Source organism: Rosa rugosa, chromosome 1 (genome assembly GCF_958449725.1).
Source record: "Rosa rugosa chromosome 1, drRosRugo1.1, whole genome shotgun sequence".
Lineage (NCBI taxonomy): Eukaryota > Viridiplantae > Streptophyta > Magnoliopsida > Rosales > Rosaceae > Rosa > Rosa rugosa.
The window spans coordinates 68,660,074-68,674,286 of record NC_084820.1 but is presented as its reverse complement, the minus strand read 5'-3'; the positions used below and the strand labels follow the sequence as shown (position 1 = coordinate 68,674,286).

General features: G+C 36.6%; 1 long non-coding RNA gene across 2 annotated transcripts; it reads left to right on the top strand.

Annotated features, from left to right (window-relative positions):
• The first annotated feature begins 7,683 nt into the window (after window positions 1–7,683).
• LOC133746255 (uncharacterized) lies at window positions 7,684–11,877 on the top strand. 2 transcript variants are annotated; one of them, XR_009864045.1, is made up of 5 exons: window positions 7,684–8,346; window positions 8,495–8,717; window positions 9,818–10,160; window positions 10,322–10,580; window positions 11,485–11,877. It is a non-coding gene; the product is annotated as an uncharacterized LOC133746255 (long non-coding RNA). The 2 variants fall into 2 exon arrangements; XR_009864041.1 differs by having other exon boundaries at window positions 9,818–10,580.
• Window positions 11,878–14,213: the final 2,336 nt, after the last annotated feature.

Genomic DNA, 14,213 nt, shown 5'->3' with positions numbered 1-14,213 from the left:
GAAATTAGGGTTTTGGTTAACAGGCCAAGAAAAAAAAGATTAAAATCGGATAAAGATCGTTCTTGGGGAATACAAGTATTGAGAATTATTGCTTCCGCTAAAATTGTTGCAGAATTGCAGTCGCAAAGGTTAGGCCTTCCGAGAACCATATTTCGATTCAAAGCTTTAATTCGTTTTCTGTTGAATTACAAGAACACTAGAAGCATTCCCGGCGTGCACCTAGGCTAGAGTAGATGGTGACCGAATGAAATTTAAGTTTTGGTGTGCTTGCCTTTGAATTGAATTGAGTTGAATTGAAACGATTTTGTGATTTCTCTGTGATTGCTTATGGATGGTTGTGCTTAATATTTTGCATTCTGCTAATATATATCTGTGATTGAACAATGATTATATGATAAATTGATGAATGTTTGAGTTAAGAAGTTCACTGTCTCCCTGTAAATGTTGTCATATTTTCATTGAGAAAATTGTAGATTGAGTAAAGTTTCTTTTCAAGTGCCTTGATGTCTTGAATTGAATTTAGTTAAACTTTATTTAGGTCACAGGTACGTTGTTGCAAATAAAAATAGGCATGTTGCACAAAGCAATTTCTGTTATTATTTGCATTTGATCATTAAGATAAAAATGACCTGGAAACTTGTGTTAATTGTTTTCAAACTGTGCTTACTCGTGTCTTCCAAAGAAGTGTTAATATAGCATAGTTTGGTGAAAAACAGCTTCACACATGATTTTGAATTCATATTTTGATACTTCAAGACTCTTCTACTGTCATAAGATGTTGATTGTCTTTTTGGATAACTTGAATTCTCTAATTATGGGGTGAAGATTCAGAAACTTAAGTACATTAAGTCTACTGCTACAAAAGTGTTGCCTAATGTGAAATTCATATTTGGGGTATTTTCATTGACATAGTATCTTGTGGTACATGTTGCCATTATGGTTGATATTTTGTTTTGGTGTTTTATGTGTTTTTGAACTACTTTTGGAACTAACACATAAATCTGCATAAATATTGCTAAATTGAAACTCTGTATTTTTTGAGTTTTGAAATTGAAACTTACAGAATTTTTCTTTTTGACTTTGCTCATTAGGAAGTATTTACATGAACCTCAACAATGTTTTGATGCTCACTGGAACAAACTTTAGAGCCTGGAGAGATTCGGTAGAGCGTTATATGATGATGCATGAGAATATAGACCTAGTCTTTCATGAGGATGAACCTGAGGCATTAACTAAAGATAGTTCAGCTGAGGAGGTTAAGGCATTTAAAGCCTGGCACAGGTCAAATAGAATGGCCAAGAACATCATTAGAAACACTATGTCTGACATTGTAAGAGGTAGTGTAGAAGAACCTGACTTGGCTACTGACTATATGGAGGCCATTGAGAGAAAATTTAAAGAGAGTGAGAAAGCAGAGGCTGCAAGATTGTCTAAGGCTTTCCATGAGCTGAAGTATGAAGGATATGGGGGAGTTAGAGAGCACATAATGAAGTTGATCCACATTAATGCTAGGCTCTGGGAGTGAATGATAGCCAAGTGGTGAATGTTGCACTACATTCTTTGCCAAATACCTTCAGTGGGCTTAGAACTAGCTACAATGCTCTAAAGGGTACCTGGACCATAGATGAGCTCATATCTATCTGTGTTGATGAAGAAGATAGAATTAAGAAAGAGAGAGAGCCTGCAACCTCTGTGAACCTGGTGGAAAAGCCAAAGAAAAAAGAAGAACAAGCTTAAGGTCACCAAAACCATCACTAAGCCATCTGGAAACACTGCAGCACCTAACACCACCAAAGCTTTTAAATTCAAGTGCTACTTTTGTAAGAAAGTAGGACATATGAAGAAGGACTGCTTAGGTTTTAAGGCTTGGTTGGTGAAGAAGGGTAAGAATTTCTTAAGTACTACAGAAACTTTTTCTTTAGAAATTAATTTTGTCAATATTGAACCTCACACTTATTGGTTAGATTCTGGCTCACCCTTGCATATTACAAATTCTTTACAGGGATTAACAAAGAAGAGGGCACCAAGAAGTGAGGAAACCAATGTCTGTGTGGGAAATGGCATGAGGGTTGCAGTGAAGGCTATAGGAACCTTAAGACTAGATCTAGGGTTTGGAAATTTTTTAGTTTTGGATGATGTTTATTACATTCCCTCGATTAAGAGGAATTTGCTTTCTATGTCTCTTTTGGTTAAGACTGGTTGCTGTTTTTACATTGATTTGGATGGAATAAAAATTTCTAAAGGTTCCTTGTTATATGAAATTGAATTGTTCAATACCTCAACAAGTAATCTCACTTGTTGAAGACAGAAATAACACATTAAGTAACAACACCATCACATATGTTAAAATGACTTTGTTCAATGATAAATCAGCTTACTTGTGGCATAGGAGACTATGCCACATTTCAAAAGAAAGACTGCAAATATTAGTAAAGAACAAAACACTTCCAGAACTAGACTTTTCAGACCTAGCAGACTGCATGCATTGAATGTTTTAAGGGTAAAATGACAAACTTAAGAAAAAAGACTGCTAGCAGAAGTGAAAAACTGCTAGAGTTAATTCATACAGATATATGTGGTCTCTTCAGGCATAGAAAAATATGTGGAAATGTTTATTTCATTACATTCATAGATGACTATTCAAGGTACTGTTACATCTATCTATTGTCAGAAAAATCACAGTCACTTGAGGCATTTAAAATTTTCAAAATTGAAGTTGAACATCAACTAGAAATGAAAATTAAGACTGTGAGGTCTGATAGGGGGTGAATTTTATGGTAAATATACTGAGCAAGGACAACAAAAGGGTCCATTTGCTTTATATCTGCAGGATGTAGGTATAAAAGCTCAATATACAACACCATACAATCCCCAACAGAATGGTGTTGTAGAGAGAAAGAATAGAACTCTGTTGAATATGGTAAGTATGATGTGTACTTCTGGGTTGCCAAAAATGTTTTGGGGAGAAGCTTTAAGAACTGCAAACTATCTTTGCAATAGGTCCCCAAGCAAGTCTGTGGATAAAACACCATTTGAGTCTTGGTGTGGTAGGCAACCTAGTCTGCATCGTTGCCATGTATGGGGTTGTAAAGCTGAGGCAAGAATTTACAATCCCAATTTAGGAAAACTTGACCCTAAATCTGTAACTTGTCATTTTATAGGCTATTGTGAAAAATCTAAAGGTTATAAACTCTATGCACCTCACTACTCACCTAGAATTTTTGAAACTCATCAGGTTAAATTTCTGGGGGAGAGTATTTGCAATACAAAATTTGAAGATTTAACTGATGATTTTGAGGAAATTGCAGAAAGTGAGGATACAGAAATAGAAATGCCAAACTTTAAAAATAATGCAGACTCTGAAAGTGAAGTTCACAATGCAGTAGGTGGTGACTTAGAACTTGAAAACCAAAATGTTGAAGTGGCTGAACCTATACCACATCAAAATGTTCCTGAATCTCAACAAAATGTAGCTGAACCTAGAAGATCACAAAGAACTAGGAAGCCAACTTTTGGTGGTCAAAATGATATTTATGAGGTTTATCTGCAAGAAGTTGAGAGCACTTTAGCAGATGATAATGACCCTGTAAATTTTAAGCAAGCTGCAGAAAGTAATGAGTCAAAACAATGGAAGAAAGCCATGGATGCAGAGCTTGAATCCATGTATAATAATGAAGTGTGGGAGCTTGTGAAGCCAGATCCAAATCACAAGCCTATAGGCAGCAAGTGGGTGTTCAAAACTAAGAGAGATGCCAAGGGAAACATTGAGAGACACAAAGCAAGACTTGTAGCTAAAGGGTTCACACAAAAGGAGGGTATAGATTTTACAGAAACATTTTCACCAGTTTCAACTAAGGACTCTTTTAGAATCATAATGGCTCTTGTAGCTCACTATGATATGGAGTTACATCAAATGGATGTAAAAACAGCATTCTTAAATGGTGAATTGGAGGAAGTGATATACATGTCACAACCAGAAGGCTATATTGAAACTGGAAAAGAAAACTTAGTCTGTAAGCTTAAGAAATTTATATATGGACTTAAACAGGCATCTAGACAATGGTATAGAAAATTTGATTCTGTGGTTGCATCTTTTGGTTTTACAGAAAATCTAGTAGATGAATGTGTTTATCTTAAAGTTGTTGGAAACCAGTTTGTTTTTCTTATCCTATATGTAGATGACATTCTCCTTGCTAGCAGTAACATTAAGTTACTGAAAGATACCAAAATATTTCTGTCGAAAATTTTTGATATGAAGGATTTAGGAGAGGCTTCTTATGTATTAGGAATTGAGATAAAGAGAGACAGAGCACAAGGTTTATTGGGATTATCTCAACAAGCCTACATTTCAAAAATACTTCAGAGATTTGATATGGCTACTTGTGCTCATGGGGAGGTTCCAATATCTAAGGGAGATAAATTAAATAAGGATCAATGCCCTAAAACAAGTGTTGAGAAAAGGGAAATGGAGTCTGTACCATATGCTAGATTAGTTGGCAGTCTCATGTATGCACAAGTGTGCACTAGGCCAGATTTATCATTTGCAGTTGGCATGTTGTCTAGATTTCAATCTGATCCTGGACACAAGCATTGGACTGCTGGCAAAAAGGTATTGAGATACCTACAGAGGACTAAGAGTCACATGCTTGTGTATAAGCGCGTGAAGAAACTTGAACTTGTAGGCTTCACAGACTCAGATTTTGCAGGCAATTATCCTGCATCAATGAAGTCTACTTGTGGCTATGTATATATGTTGGCAGGTGGTGCAGTGGCTTGGAAAACAATGAAACAATCATTGATAGCCACATCCACAATGCAAGCAGAAATTATAGTCATATATGAAGGTGTATGTGAAGGCCTATGGATAAGAAACTTTCTTTTGAAAACAAAGATTTTAAGTAATCTTGTTGATGGAAAGCTGAAAGTTTATTGTGATAATGAAGTTGCTGTGTTCTTCAGTAAGAATAGCAAAAGGTCCAATAATTCAAAACATATAGACTTGAAGTTCTACAGTGTGAGAAAGAGGGTAAAAGATGGAGAGATTGAAATAGCTGCCATTAGCACAGATGCACAGCTTGCAGACCCTTTTACCAAGGCATTACCAGTTTCAGTTTTCAAGAAGCATGTTGAAGACATGGGAATTCTCTCTAGTTTAGATTCCTGAGTTCAGAAAGAGCAAAAGTCATAAATATTATGTTTTCAGTTTCTTAGTTTGAAAGTTTCAATTTTATTTCAGTTTGTAGTTCATATCAGAAACAATATGTATTCATATTTTGGTCAAATGAATAAAGCTTGAGGTATTTCCAGATATATTGTTTCACAGCTTGATCTTATTTTGAAAATATTTGATTACTGCTATTTTAGTTTTGTTGATTATCAGGTGGATGGAAATATGCATATATTCAGTAAGAGGCAAACATGCAATCCACTGGTGCTTAAGTAAATAATGTTTGCATTATGATTTTGATATTCAAAAATTTTAGTTGGACTATAATCAAGTGTTTAATGCAGAATGACATATTTTACCAATTGATTTCATCATATCAGTTTTGTAGTTCATGTGAGATGCAGAGGTTATTATTGGTAATTTGGAACAAATATGTTTACATAAGCATGTTTATTTCCAAGTTCTATTTTAGCTGTTGCGTTCTTGACAGAACTGAATGGATCTTGAGAAACCATATATTTCAGTGCACACTTTGGCTATTTTCTGGAATGAGTTTTGGTTCAGTTGTTATGTAGACGATATTGGTCCAAGGGGGAGATTGTAAAATATTATTTGGACCTAATATTATCTACATTAAGTAAATAACAAACTGATTAAAATTATTACAATAAATGGGAAATATATGAATTATCTACCTAGACACCTAATGAGCTTTGGTATGTCACTCATATGGTTAGGAATCTATTTTGATAAAGATAAATATCTAATTAGTTGATATGATAATTATAACATCTTTCAGAAATAACTCATTGGCTAGAATCAAGGATTCTTTTATGGGAAGACCTATCTAGCTTGTATATATAGGTGCTTGAAGTCCCTATTCACTGTGTGACAAAACATTCAGTCCTGCCCCATAGAGAGGAGTTAAACACATAGTTGAGTAGAAGATTTCTTGCGTGTGGCTGCTTGAAGTTTTGGAGCTCGGATTATTTGTGTTGAATAGCTGTGTTGCTGCTACTGCTTTTGAAGGAATGGTTGTTGTGCATGAAGCAGGTGATGCATCTCCTCTTGTTGTAATCTAGTTCATATTGTATTGATCATTTGGTTGTGTTTATGCATTTTGTGAAACGATCTTGGTTTGCTCATTAAGTTAACACCTAAGAGTAAAGTTTTTTCAATCAGAGTTGGCAATGTTGGCGTACACCCTTTTCTTTTCTGTGGCTGCTCCCCAAGTTCCTCCTCCAGCAATCCCGCCAGGCCCTGCTTCCTACGTACATTTCATAGCTCTATGTATTCAGATAAATATGACGGGCATAGCGATAGTTAATCAATAAATGTAAGTTAGGTTTACTTAATCACTGTGCTTAGTTGAGTAGATAAATATGCAAATCTAATTAAAAGTTTACTAAATTTGTTTACTACTATGATTTTATTTTTTTCAAACTAGCTTTTTCCATACATGTTCTGCATGTATAATAGTTTTTTTTTAAAGAAAATAAATGAAATAAAACAGTTATTGCAGAGAGAAAATAGTGGGTGACAAAAGTGGGGGTTGTAGGAATTTTTTTTTTAAAAAAAATTTCTTAATAAAAATCTGTTTTGTAATTGTCATATTTACCCTTGTGATTTAATTTATTCTCAAAGTTTTTTAATCTTTGAGGGTTAAATATGTCAAAAAAATTTGTTTTGGCTAACAAAACCTCTTATCTTAATAATAGTATAGATAATGTGACTGTGTGATACTTTCATATTGGGGCTCATCCTAATTTTTATTCATTTCTACTTAAGCATGAATATTCATTAACATTGTATTTACGTATTTGATAAATAAATTTGGTAAATGATAACCAACTCACCATAGACCAGAAAAGGCTGCCTTTATTTCGATCCAGAGCCCAAGCAAACCCACTTTTCTGAACAGCAACAACTACATCGATCTCGCTTGGTTCCGTTCACATATGGACTTAGCATCATTGGAGCTTCCCCAAAATCAGCATCCACATTTGGTCCGGGGGGGCAAGTTGAAGGATTAACCAAACACTCAACAAACCATACGTCGTAGCCACCCAACTGGAGGTACCATTGGATTTTTCCGTTGTCCAAATGAAGTGCTAGGATTGTGTTTCCCTGATTACCCAGCTCGATACATGCATCTGGATAAATGGGTACTGTTGAATTATTATTTTGGTTTTCTTGACATTGGCTTACGTACATTTTCCGGAACCGTGTATAAGTTCCCACTTCCCAGTAGCAATATATATATATATATATATATAGCAAGGATCTGAAGAGAACGTCCGTGAAGTTGGAAAGTTGCGGACGATACGTGTCAGCCACCGATCAACTTAATTTCCATGCGGGTCCTAGCCACATCATCTTCTCTGTCTCTCGGTCCAATTAGTCAACACTCCTTCTCTGTCACTAACTCTTCCAGTTTTCTAAACACATAGAACTTGCTCTTGATCCTGATCCTCCTCTGTCTCTCCAAAAACTGGAAACAGACACTACTAGAAATCTGTTCATAGACATCGCATGTTTTAAATCGGTCAGACTTGCACACGATGTAAAAACGTAATCTAACATCGTTTTACGAAAATACCGATTTAAATGTATATCATTAGCATCGGGTCTTAAAATGACCGGTGTTAAAAGTTTTGTTTGAAAATTTGCGGGAACCTATTTTTGCAAAACGCGCTAAGTGTTTTAAGTGAATTGAAGAAGCGGGTACTAAATCTAAAAACTTTCACACTTAGAAAAAAAAAAATTAAAGCCCGATCCCAAAAGTTAGACAGAAAACCCTAAGCTCTCGCGCGGCCTCCTTCTCACTCGAACTTGCCTTCATTCTAAACTCACCCCAATCTGGATCTCCTCCCAAACCCGACCTCCATCTCCTCCCTTCCTTCCTTCCTTCATCTACGTCCTCAGCTTCTTCGGCATCAACTCCGTCCAGTCTGGCATCGACTTCGTCCAGTCCGGCATCGACTTCGTCCAGTCCGTCCTCAGCTTATTTGTCGAAGCATTTCTAAACAGCGCCGTTCAGTCTTAGCCTGTGGAATCGAATCAAGAGAGCGGCGGCCAGTCGGCGCGACTCACTTCAGAGAACGACTCCGTTGTGGGATTCGAAGGATTTGCCTGTAGAAGGATTCTAGGAGTCGCCGGTCGGAGGCGAAGTAATCTTAGTACGTATCGTTCTAGTTCTATATATGTAAATGATAGAGTCAATTTCAGTTGATGGTATCAGGCTTGTGGGAGATTTGTTGTGTTTGTACTTTTTCTGTTTTGTTTTGTTGCAATTCTGACTGTTTGATAATTTACAACGTCTGACAGACTTCCCATCGTTTGCTTTGTGGAAACCTAGACCTAAGAATATGCTGCTTGACTAGAAACAACAGAGCCTCAAGATTGGCGATGGGATCAGTCAGTCTTTCACTTTCTTTTGCGAGTTTTTATGCTGGACATGGTCACTCTCTGTTACCAGGTGCTGGAGATTTTGCTTGGGTCCACAGATTACTTGACTTGGCGGACATTTGGAACCTCGGCTGCATCTTCGGTACTTTCAATTTCCATTCATACTTTCTTAATTCAGTTGAGATTTTAATGGTTCAATTAGTTGATTGAGTGTTTTGTGTATTCTGAAATTGAATATTGTAGCTGAGATGGTTATCGGGGATGTACTGTTTGTTGGAAGTACTAAGATTCTCCCAGGTAGGGCTTTGGGGATCTGGATAAAAACAATTTATTTACTGGGATCTGGATAAAAACATTCTTCATGGAACTTGTTCTTAACAAAACATTAGGAACTTGTTCTACAGAGAATTTAGACCCTTCTCTCAGAAAAAAGAAGAGAGATTTCTATCTCAGAGAGAGAGAGAGAGAGAGATTGGAGATCGTGTCAGATCGGGAACAAAAACTTGTAAGAGAAATCTCTAACATTCTTGGTGTTCTGTTCTGTGTTTGTTTTTGGGATTTCTGCAATGTTGGTTTAGTTTCCAGTGCAAAGCGTGGAACTTTGAGGGTGTTTCTAATTTTTCTTTAATGGGTATATCTTTGTTCTGCTAATGGTGGCTATTAAACTACTATTAAAGAAGTTAAAATGGAGAACATAACTACTATTAAACTAGTAATAGACTTAAAATCTAAGGACGGAACTTTTGTCAATGAGTGTGATACTTGTTCTTGAGTCTCATTGAGCTTATGGTTGCCTTTTCCTGACTTGATTTAGTGCAAGGGTTATAGATGCGTTGTCCTCCAAACTAACAGAGTCTGGGGAATTTGTTTTGATGTGTCGATTAAATGGTCACGGTGGTTTATACTTTGTAATTTTGCCCCTGCTTCTGTTTGTGAGTCCCAATTGAACTGGGTCATAGAAAATTTTGAGTGTTCTTGGTAATTATTATTGTGGATTTGTTCTTGTAACACTTGCTTAATGATTATCTGCATTGTATGTTCAATTCTTCATATGGTGATGAATTTGCTGATGATATGATTTTGTATGAGCTTGAGAATGGTAAGCAAGAACAATTTTAGTGACAGTTGGTTGGTTCTTGGAAAATTCTTCAGAAGTTAATGTTCTATTGGTGGTTGTTTCTGCGTTTATTATCTGTTTCTTGATAATTGTATATTCAATTTTCTACATTGGTCTCTCGTCAGGTTTTCGCACGATTTACACCTCTACAATGTGGCTGGATTCTTGGACTAAGAATGAGATGGACCTGGGTTTCTTGGTATATAAATATGCAGTGCGCTTTGGGTTGTCTTCAAAGAGCTTTTGTGACCTTATCACTGATATGGGTTCTCATGGGTGTACAGGGGTGGAATTATGATTTCTTATTTTGAAAGTTGATGATTATACTTCTTGAATCTCCATATATTGCAGCTTTTTACCATTTGGAATTGTATTAATAAGGTCATATCTACTATATCAAGTTAATCGAGAGATGCTAGTATGACATGCAAGATGTAATATATACCGGTCATGACATTGTTGATGCATGTAAGAGCAGTAAGTTCCTTTATTTGAATCAATAGATTTAACTTTGACCTCAACTAGCAACCTTCCATGGATACATGTCACCTCAACTAGCAATTTGACTTAAATGTCTACATTGGTATCATTCTTTGTCACAACATTTCTGATACAATCTGTTTACTTAGGTGCTGATCTCCAAAAGGGAATAGCCAGAGGCTCCTCTTTCCCCTGCAATGGATGCTGTAATAAGAGTATTCAAACGTGTCGCTGGATTATCTAAGTGTGCAGGCGAGGCAGAGTTGTCTGGTGCTGCTGGAGTTGCATTCTGTTCCATCCGTTTGTTGGTAGCATCCACACAAGCGATTAATTTAATTGGAAAACAAGGATCATTAATCAAATCTATAGAGGAGAGTACCGCTGCTTCTGTGCGAGTGTTGTCTGGAGGTATGCTTTTAGTGTGGTACAGTGTTGATTTTCTCTAATCAGTAAAATATCAGTGGTTTCCGTATCTTATCTTCATTGTCTTACCAGTGTTCAAGTCTTATCCTTTTTTCTCCAAGGCAGAGTATAATTATCATGTAGCTATTTTATGTGGTTATCACCGTTTCAAATTAGCAAGGAGTCACTTACTGAAATTTGGAACTAAAATGATTCTTGTATTTCAAATTAGCAGCATAGAGCCACAGAGAGAGGAGGAGAATTTTTTTGACCCATCACTTAGCTGAGAATGACCCATCACTACTATCAATTAAAAGCTTTGTTATTTGCAATCTCTCTTTACGTCCAGATTTTTGTAACCGTGTAGGTAAAGGAGCTTGCAGTCCAGCACGTAAAGTAAAGTACTTTTCAGCTGTAAGAAAGTACTCAAATTTTTGGAAGCAACAACTAAATGATCACCATTGTCTTTTCGGGTAGCTAGCAGCACTTTAATGATCAATTTTAAGAGAACCATCCAAATTGAGCAGTTTTAGTTTTTCTCTTAGTATGAGGAGGATTATGTCTCCTATAATTTGTGAAAATTAAAGAAGCATAAAACATAATTTGAACAGGTTCTATGAATATTTAGAAAATAAATCATAGCAAGTACATAAAGCAATAGAAAAAGTTGATGGCTTTGATGGCTTTGACCACAAATGTGATGAGAGATGATAGTGATAAGGTAAAGTGGTCATGCTTTTTCTCACTTGGTATTCCGATGTGAATTATGTGTATTGAGATTCACTGCCTTTTTAGTACCTTTTAAGCTCAGTCATGTCGGTATTTCTTTTTGTTTAGTTTAGTAATACCAAAAATCACTGTCATTAGGTTTTTGTTGCACTGTGAAACTGACTTTGTCATTCTCTTGCAGGGCCTTGGATTACAAGTTGTGAAATATTTGGCTGCCAAATATGAAGAGCTAGGGTGTGAAGTGAAATGGATGGGCAAGCCTGATAAGGTGATCTAGTCACATTGGTCTGGTTACCGCTGTTAACTTCACTTCATGTGAACCTTTAGCTTAATACATATTTCTCTTGCACTTGACTACTAAGATGAATTTTGAGCAAGGCTAGTTTTTGCTTTGAAGCAAAGTTTGGTGTTGAAATTTTGTAGATTGTTGCTCATATGTTTCTAGGCTAGCCTTTGTAGGTTTTGGGGTTTTCTTTTGTGACATATGTTCAATCATGAATTTGGAAAGAAAATTAAGGAGAGCCCCAATTTTTGGATGATTATGAAATGCATTTCTTTTCCTAGCAGCAGCTAGATGCAAACTTAGCTCATCACGCTTGTCAAAATGAAGTGAAGTATATAAAAGCATAACAAAACAGTAATGCCAAGGAAAACGAAGTCACTTGAGAGATTAGAAATCAGTATCAAAATAAAAATCGATGTCTTATGATTATTAATGTATCGAGTTGTGTCCGCAGAACCGATGTACTCAAAATCAGTGCACATTGATTTTACAAAACAAAAGCGATGTCTACAATGAAACAACACATCGGTTCTAGAAAAAGCAAGCGATGTACATAAAACCATTGAACATCGTTTTGCTTAAATGAAAACGATGTGTTGTGTTAAATGAAACATCAGGCCTTAAAAAAAAACCGATGACGCCTAAAGATACAGACATCGGTCCCAAGAAAATAATGTGCCAAGCTACATGTAAAAATGCCCACGAACAAACCATACTCATGGCAACTGATGTCTACAAGTGTACTGGACATCGCTTATGGAATAGAAATCGATGCAAATGTTCACGTAGGTATTGTTTGACATATACTTTATTAAGCATAAAATGTGAAAATATGAAGAATTAGACATACCTAACATACAAAAATATGATGATTATAACGATTATACATCGATTTATTTGTTAGAATCGATGTTGGTTGTTGTCTGGGACATCGGTTGAAAACGCGCTTATACTGATGTCTATACTTTTCTCTACACCCACTAAGACATCGGTCGAAAATTAGTTTAACATCGGTCCAGAACCGATGTCTATGAACAAAATTCTAGTAGTGAGAAACAGATTGATTATAAATTGTATCTCCAATCTCCAATCCTCAGTATTCATATATCACCATAGCACTCTAGTGTTGCTGCTAATCTCTCATTCCCCAAAGAAACCCGCCAACCACCGCCGTCTCAAGCTCCACTCCAACTTCACATTCGCTCCTCCCTTCCACCATTCTCATAATCCCATCCCCTTCGACCCTCTCATCTGCTCTAATCTTTAAACATCTACAAGTATGGAATAGTGTGCTATTAGTATTGGAGACTCCAATTTGTCGTAACTGATGTAAAGCTTTCATCAAGAATTCTTTTTTCTTTTTAATTGAATCACAGTCAAGCAAACCCAGATAGTTTTATAAATCCAAACATGAATTTCTAATTAAGAGAGTTGAACCCAGAAATTGGTGCCCAGAAAGAAGGAAACTATGTATTTGAGAAACTGATGCCCAGATAACTTCTTGATTTTGAGATAGAAGAGTGAAATTCAAAAAGATAGAAGTTCATTACCAAACTACCGACCCATCAAAAAAGAAGAAAAAAAATTTCTTCTATGTCGAGCTTTGTCGGTGAGATACAACCATGGAAACGCAATGGTAGAAGGGATTGAAATTTAAAATTTGAGATGGGTCTGGTTTTTTCGTCGCTCCGCCTCCGGAAAAAGACCAGGGTCGAACCGGCCACCATGTGGGTGAAGCTATCTCCCCTCGGCTGGATGCAGAATTCTGAGTCGAGAAATGTTTTGAGAACCACCGACACAGCGTCCTAGCACGAGTCGGACTCGTTCTGGATCCTAGCTTCAAGAGAGATAGAGAAGATGATGTGGTGGGCCCCGCATATAAGCCCAGCTCATTGAATTCTTTAAACCAACCAACGCCTGACACGTATTTCGTCCGCGACTTTCCAACTTTACGGACGTCCTCTTCAGATCCTTGCTGTATATATATATATATACAGATCCTATCCAGAGCGAGGTTAGGGTTTAGGGTCACTTTTCGGTCGCATATCCACATCTCAACCGTTCAGTTTCTAGGTACTAATGTATAGATCATCTCTACAAAATTTCAGCCAAATTGATGGTCGTTAAGGCATTGATAACTGCCTTAAACCTAGTACGGTTCAGGTTGGACAGATTCAGTTCGTCCATTGGTTTAAGCGAGTTAGATACCTTAAAGACCATCAATTTCGTTGAAATTTTGCAGAGATGATCTATACATTAGTACCTAAAAACTGAACGGTTGAGATGTAGATATGCGACCGAAAAGTGACCCTAAACCCTAACCTCGCTCTGAAATTTCAAAGCGATGCCTCGCTCTGGATAGGATCTGTATATATATATATATATATATATATATATATATATATATATATATATATATATATATATATATGTCTGCGATGGACGTCAATGGACGGACTACTACCCCAAACAGCTGCTCCGGAATATTGTCCCAACTTTCCATGATATTATCCAGCAGCATGAATGTTTGCCATAAAACGGCGCCGGTTTTGTCATCTAGTTTGGCAAAGTTGCCACGGAACGTACGTGCAACATTCCTCAGGGCTGAAACCCTCTTCATTTGATGA